An 8,341-nucleotide genomic window follows, 5' to 3' on the forward strand; every position below is an offset into this window, starting at 1 on the left:
TTTTTATATTTCTCAATAAAGTGGTTTTAAAACTTTCATTATATGATTCATTAAGGCACTTGTTAACATGACCCTTATTATAATTATTATGCTTACCAATTACGGTTCGGCATTTGGTCCAGTTTGGTCCATTTCAGTTTAATTTGATCCAAATCTATCAATTTTAGTCCATTCCAGTCCACTTCGCTCCATTCGATACACTTTTGTCTAATTTAGTCCACTTCAATGTACCTACTTAAGAGCATTCACATCAGTCCGTGTAGAATAGAAAAAAGTGTAGAATTTACATAGTTTTACTTAAAAATTACTCACATTAGTACATGTATATAATTGTGTAAATTTACAAATTTGTTACAGTAACCATATAAATTTATACTAATTAGCATTATTCATTTTGTATTTAGTTGTTTATTATTTCTTTATGTATCTCAAAGATGAAAGAAGAAAGAGTATTGTAGTTATTGCGTGTGAAGAAAGAGAAACAATAAAAAAAACCAAGGAAAATTGAAATTTTAATGATATGTAATGTAAAATAAATAATCTAATGTGGGGTGTTTTGAAAAGTAAGTATGTAAAATAGAAAAAGTAGGTTTTTATGCTAAAATAGACAAGTACTTTTGCATGAGCTAATGTGAATGCTCTAAGAATGGGAAAAGAAAAGTTTAGGTTGAGAGTACTATCAATTATTTGAGTAATATCAATTGTAACTATATGATAAGTTTTAATTATCATGATAATCTCCTTAAAAACATGAAAATTTTGAAACTTAAAAACTTTAGTTGTACCAAAAGAAATTAGGAAAATATAATGCAAACTAACTATAATTAGAAAAACATGTACCCCTTCAAAAAAGAATAATATCAATCAATAACACCAAAAATTGTAAAAATAGAAAGAAATAAATTCCTTTTAGAAATTTTTTAATTTATAAGAAGAATAAATTATCTACAATAAATTTAGAAGATAAATCACACATTATACCACATCTAAAAATAATTATATATTTCTATGCATTGCGTGGGTTAACGCCTAGTAATATCTAATAACTAAAGCATTGCATTTCACAGAATTACCTGCTAGAACTAAGATGGTGAGGCAACGCAGGTGGATACCTCCAGACCCAAGTGAGTACAAAGTCAATTTTGATGGCGCTATGTTCAATGAATGTGCTGAAGCAAGAGTGGGTGTGGTGGTGCGTGATTCAAGAGGTTTAGTGGTGGTGGCAATGTCGGAAAAAATCTTTAAACCACATTTTGTGGAATGCTTGGAGTTGTTGGCAGTAAGGCGTGCGGTGATCTTTGCAAAGGAAATTGGGTTATAACAATTCCACTTCGAAGGTGACTCCGAAATAGTTATCAAAGTCAATTTTGATGGCGCCATGTTCAATGAATGTGCTGAAGCAAGAGTGGGTGTGGTGGTGCGTGATTCAAGAGGTTTAGTGGTGGTGGCAATGTCAGAAAAAATCTTTAAACCACATTCTGGGGAATGCTTGGAGTTGTTGGCAGTAAGGCTTGCGGTGATCTTTGCAAAGGAAATTGGGTTACAACAATTCCACTTCGAAGGTGACTCCGAAATAGTTATCAAAGGGCTGCTGGAAGGTGGTATGCAATTCTCATCTCTTCGGCACTTGTTTAGAGACATTTTATGTCATGTAAGCTCCATGCGGAGTTTTTCTTTCGCTCATATTGTAAGGCAAAGCAATGCGGTAGCACATGCTTTAGCCCAAAGAGGAAGGTTATCTTTTCCTTTTTCTGCTTGGATGAAGTATGTTCCGTCGGACATTGATGGTTTTGTAGATGCTGACATTTATTCTATGAACAATCAATAATATCAGTACACTGTCTTTCCTCTCAAAATAATATTAGCATTGCATTTGTTTATACTAGCTCCTGTTGAGCTACATTAATGTAGCATTTCAATTCATTTGGTCCACTTTGGTCTATTTCGGTCAATTCGGTCAATTTTGGTCAACTTGGTCCACTTTGGTCCATTCGTCGATTTTGGTCCAAATATGATAAGGCGAAATACATAACAACATGTTATAGTCATGTAACGTCCTAGCCCATTTATATATTAATATATATATATAAAGGCTATGGCATTATAATTTAAGTGAGGGTATTTTTATAATCCCCACCCCAAGATATTTCTAATAAGTGGCCTTTATAGCTCCATCACCCCCTAGTTTACTAGCCTATTTGGATTAAGGGGGAAAAGAGTGTGAGTGGAGGGAAGTAGAGTAGAGTCAGCCGAAAATAAGCTAATTTTGAGCTAAATTTACTCCATTCTACTCTACTCCCCCTCCCTTCTCCTCAATCCAAATGGACCAATACACATTCTCTCCATCTCCCTCTCTTTCTCATTTTCTTCTGCATCTGTTCTTGTTTCTTCCACCGCTCCACCCCTAGGTCAACCAATTGAAGGCCCCATTTTCTCACCACAACCTATTGTCATCACCAAAGCAAAATAAACCACACTAACACCACGCCAATTACCGGAGGCAGCAGTATTCGCATAGATTGCTGAAATGGAGGTGTTAAAGGTGAAATCTCTTGGACCCATTTTCCATTATTGTTTTGGTTATGACTGAGAATTGTTTATTGATTTCGTTTTCAATGAGCTGAAGGCTCATTAACTTCGACTTACATACTCTGGACTTTCGACTACTACTCTTTACGGTTGCATGACTTGGAAAATAGAATCAGCAATTTCTTTTTGTTTTTTTGACTTCTGACTCAGCAATTACGTTTTGTACGTTCCTCCAAAAAACTTGGCTCAATCCTCCAAAAAGAAAATGCTCAAATTTCAGCCATTTCTTCCAAACCACATTTTCGAGAATTAAAGAATTAACGCGTGTAATTTTCCAGTTTGAAATTTCTTGAAAATGATTGCTTTGATTTTTCTCTATAACTAGTTACGTACTTACGTACAATGTTTCTACCTCTGAGTATTCTTACTAAACACACAGAAGCAAATGGCTCATAGTGCCAAACCCGTCATAGCGCTACTTCACATTTGCTTAAGCAATGGCACAGAGCTTGGTCATTTGTGGACATTCTTGAAATGAGCAATGGCACAGAGACTGATATCTACTGCTTGAGGTCGATTAAAGAGTCATTAGAAGACCCTTACAATAACTTCAAGTATTCATGGAATTTCAGCAACATAACAGAAGGTTTCATCTGTAAATTTTTCGGGATCGAATGCTGACACCCTGACGAAAACAAAGTTCTTAATGTCAAGTTGGAGAACATGGGGCTAAAGGACCAATTTCCTCGGGAAATCGAGAACTGCACATCGATAACGGGTCTGGACCTGTCAGGTAATGAGCTTACAGGCACCATACCATCTGACATATATTTGTTGCTCCCGTACGTGACCTCCCTTGATCTCTCATCCAACAAATTTTCTGGTGAAATCCCTAAGAGCATAGTGAATTGTGCCTATCTAAATGTCCTTCGATTTGACAACAACCAGCTAACGGGATTTATCCTTCGAGAAATTAACCAGCTTGACAGACTCCGCACGTTTAGTGTTGCTAACAATCTCTTATTAGGGCCGGTGCCTGTGTTTTCCTATCTTACCATTCCTGCAGAGAGCTATGCAAATAATCTGGCACTTTGTGGGGCTCCGTTAAAACCTTGCAAACCTTCTCCTAAGAAGTTTATTGTTCTATTCAAAGAAGGATTTTTGGTAGGTTGGATTGTCGAAATGGTCACGGTGGTAGTTGTTATTTTTCGTAATACACCAATATTGCTTGTGAAGAAGGCAATAACCAAGAAGAACAAGAAATTAATGAAAGCAGGAACCCGATGGTTTTCCACTGATGAAAGAAGCAAGAACATGATGGTAATCTCTTAGAGCCTGTTTGTTTCTATTTTCATTTCTTTTTGTCCAATACATGATTGCAATAGACTATTTTCAAAAGAAGAAATGAAAAATATGTTGGGAAATTTAGACCCTGGTTGATAGAATTAATAAGTTTTAAACCCAAATTGTTAATTAGATTTATTATGAATAAAACTTGTTAAAACAAACAAACAAACATCAACATCATGTCAAATATAAGTCCAGCAGAAAAGTAAATAAGATAAGATTGATGACCCAAGAAAACAAATGAAACCAACTAGTTTCACAGTAAAAAACTTGGGGGGAAACCTTCTTGAAAAGCAATTCACTATAATAAAGAGAAGTTTCAGATCTAGTGCAAAACTTTTTTCCTTAGACTCTACAATCCCCGTAGATGAACTCACAGTAGAAACTTTCTACCACTTTAGAACCTCTGAACTCTTCAATATATGAATGCCACCTTTTAATGCATAGATCCCAGTACATAACTCACTCCTTTGTAAAGTTCTTCACTTTATCAACAATGAAGATCAAGAAGGACTTGGTTAGAAAACCCTAAAGCGCAAAGAATAAGGCTTCGGTCACCTTTTTGCATATGTTCTCTTTGTATTCTCTTATGTAACAGCCTCTAAAATAAGCGTTATATATGTCTAGGGTTGTGAGAAAAGAAACCCTACACAAATACATAAGCATAGGTTGAAAATCAGATCTGAAAATCTGAATTTCCGTAATTTCGATAGATACCTCGATAGATAGCTATCTGTCGAGCAGTTGTCGAGCTTTAATGAATTAACACTTCTTCACTTGTTTCTTGGACAGATTTGAATGGTTTCAATACTAGACTTGAACTCTTATTCTTTAAAGTATTAAATATATCCTAGATCTACCCAAATACAAGTAAAGTGCGTTTTGTCAAAGGATTAGCTAACTACATAAAATATGTCCTTAACAAAATATATTTGTCTCCTAATTACAATCCAAAACAATGTTAAAAATATCAAAGAAGGCCACTTACACTGCCACAGAGAAAGCTTTACTTGCATATTCATGATCCTTTCGATTCAACATTAAATGATCATCCTTACTCTCTGCTACTCTCCCTTTGAAAAATTATGTTATGAGAGCCCCTCTCACATTTGGGTGCCATAGATATTTAGGGAAGAACCAAATCCGAGAGGGGTGCCTCATGAGATGAGATTTATTACTTGTTTAATACTTGCAAATAATACTCGCCTCACATGGGCATAGACCCTACAAGAATGGGACCCATCTGTATATGAGAGGTGTATTGTATGCAACTGTTATACAATATACCACCTCCATGAAATGATCTCCAATGAGATACTTTTCATGAGTATGCAATTCGTACAACCACTTAAAAGAAACATCTATGTTAAATTAAATTTTTTTTTTTATATAAATTTTGATAAGCACTAATGCAAAATGGCAAATGATTTGATCCACAGATGTCTTAGATGGAGAGAATGGTTACTAGAATGAGCTTTACAAAAATTAATCAGGCGACTGGCAATTTCAACACACACAATGTCTTTGGATTGGGAAAGATTGGGATGATGTACAAGGCAGTGATTCCAAATTGTTGGCCTCTTGCGGTTAAGAGGTTAATTAATTGTCCATCTTATGAGACAAAATTCCTATCTGAGCTATCAGCTTTGCATATATTGAGACACGATAACCTGGTTCCCTTCTTGGGATACTACAGCGAACAAAATGAGAAACTTCTGGTATACAAATATATATTGCATGGCAACCTTTATGATTGGCTACATGTAGAAGAAGGAGAACACAACGATAAGAGCTTGAATGGCCTTCAAGGACTAAAATTGCGATCGTGATAGCAAGAGGCCTACCATGGCTTCACTATAAGTATGATTTTCGAGTGGCCCATCTCAACTTGGGTTCAAACTCTATCTTATCAGATAAGAATTTTGAGCCCAAGATATCAATTTTTTTTTTTTTGGGGGGGGGGGGGGGGGGGGGATATCAAGTTCTGGTGGGGTGATGTTCACAAATTAAAATGTCATTGACACAAGCAATAGCTCTTTTGTAGACAGTGGGGTATGGGAGTTGGGTTTTGTTAAAAAGGATGTCTATGACTTTGGAATTTTGCTTCTTGAGCTAATTACAAGGAAGGAACCCATTGAAATTGACAGCTTTTCATACGATTTTAATGGGAGTTTGTTTGATTGGATAACTAACCTTTTGAGCAATTCATCAGATATTTACAGTGTTACTGATAATTCTCTAATTAGCAGAGGATTTGATGGTGAAATCTTTTAGTTACTAAGAATTGCAAGTGCCTGTCTTAACCCCTTCCCTAGACAAAGGCCAACAATGCTTGAATTGTACAATACAATAAGTACTTTTGGGGAGAGAGATGGCATCACAAATGACTCTGAGATATTGATGCAACCTGAAATTGCTATTGCAAGTAGCTCAAGTGAAATCAATACAATAAGTACTTATGGGGAGAGATATGGCATCACAAATGGCTCTAAAATATTGATGCAATCTGAAATTGCTATTGCAAGTAGCTTAAATGAAATCGTTGAGGAAGAAATTGCACAGACCCATTGAAGCATGGCATACAAAGTGTAGCTTTCACATTTGGAAATATATGCAACATATTTGTTGTCCCAAACGTTATTTGGGTTACGTTTTCTTAATGTAATTTTTTCTGCCCCTCACTGTCTTTTGTTATCTTTAGTACCTGTTTGTATTCAGATTATTGCGTCCACATTTTGCTCAAAACGCGTTTCACCCTTTTTTTTTTTTTTCCCCTGGACAGCTCTTTTTGCACTGTTCATTGTCCATGAACAGTGCAAAAGGCTTATGAACAGTGCCAAGCTGGCGTTTCATGCCTTTCTTTTTTTTTTTTTTCTTTTTCTTTTAGCCGTGATTTTGACTTTTCTGCACACCAGTGGGTCCCGTGCACTGTTTACGGGACCCACAAACCTCACTTTTCAACAATTTTTTTTTAAAAATGGGTCTCACGGTATTATTCATACATTTAAAAATGATTTTGTTACAATATTTTCAGTTTTCAATTTTTACTAGTATCCAAACGGACTCTTATCCCCTGAAATAAGTATATATATATATATATATATATATATATATATAATGATTCTAGAGGTTTTGGAGCCACTACAGTGGGAAGGGGAAACCGGACATTTGTTGAGGTTACAAAGAGAGACTAGCTGTATAAATGTTTTGCAAGTAGACTTTTGTAATTGGTTCTTCCAGTGAATTTTCTATGCAATTAGATACTAGAATGGTTTTTCTTTGAAGGAATTTTCCATTGGTTCTCCATTTACTAAAACGTTGTGCTTGGTTATTGTTTATTGCTTTGTGCACGGGATACAACTTAAAAAGAAAAGAAAATTATCTTCTTGTGTATGGAATTCCTAATAAATTTGTGTGATCTATCAATAAATCCGCTATATTATTATTTGAGGTGAAAATAGAATTTTTCATTTGGTATTAAATAAGATTTTTTTAAACATTATAAAATCACAAAAAGGATTTGAACATAAAGTCCCTTTTCAATAAACTTAACTCTGCCTTCGAAGTTCTGTTGATTAAAAACTTTGTGGATAAATACGAATAGGAACAAAAGAAAACAATTGCACAAAACCAACAGTCCTTTCAGTGTATGCACTCACACAAGTTTTGGACAACATTAATTTGACAGCATTGTTTATTGACATCGTGTTCCATGCCCTCGAGTCACAACTAGCGTTCTGGACGGTGTAATGACTTAGAAAATTAGACTCAGCAACCACTTTTGGAAAATTACGTATCTAGTAGTTTAGAGTTTAGACTTTGGCTTCAATTTTTATATATTCTTTGAAGCTCCAAGAATTAATGGAAATGATCTATTTTCCAATCTACAATGGCCATTATACATGTGCTCTAGGCCTTTTTTTTTCAGTTTTTAATGCCAAACAGCCCAAGGCAGGGTGTATCTAATGGACTGCTTTTTTGGGTCGAAAGCCTTGAATGAGACTTTCTGAATTCAGCTCACTCTATCCTTATTTAGCCCGAAGTACCCAAAAAAAAAAAAAAAGAAAAAAAAAAAAGACCAAAAGCTTTGAGTTTCACAAACGATTCGGATAGGTTTCGGAATGTGATCTTACTATCAAAGCTTCTAGCTGTAATAGTTTTTGCATTTGCACATGATTTGGTGATTTCTCTAATGACCAGTACGTACAGTACTACTCCATCATCCACAGTTTTTCAAAAACAACTCCACCGACACCGTCCAATATAATCTCATAGACTCGTATCTTCTTTGTTCCCATTTCCCATCAAAGCAACCAAAGAAAACCGGGTCCATCTGAACAACTACGTTAGACTGATATCTTCCCCTTTTTCCTTTGCGCTTTTGAAAATCGAGCATAACGAAATGATTTTTCTTATTGGATTTGAGATATATTTATTTTTAACTATAAAATATAAGACAAATATC

The 8,341-nt window shown here is 35.2% G+C and overlaps 1 pseudogene; it reads left to right on the forward strand.

Annotated features, from left to right (window-relative positions):
• The first annotated feature begins 1,378 nt into the window (after window positions 1-1,378).
• LOC142631396 (probably inactive leucine-rich repeat receptor-like protein kinase At5g48380) lies at window positions 1,379-6,447 on the forward strand (annotated as a pseudogene).
• Window positions 6,448-8,341: the final 1,894 nt, after the last annotated feature.

The sequence above is a fragment of the Castanea sativa genome, chromosome 4 (genome assembly GCF_040712315.1).
Source record: "Castanea sativa cultivar Marrone di Chiusa Pesio chromosome 4, ASM4071231v1".
NCBI classification, from domain to species: Eukaryota; Viridiplantae; Streptophyta; class Magnoliopsida; order Fagales; family Fagaceae; genus Castanea; species Castanea sativa.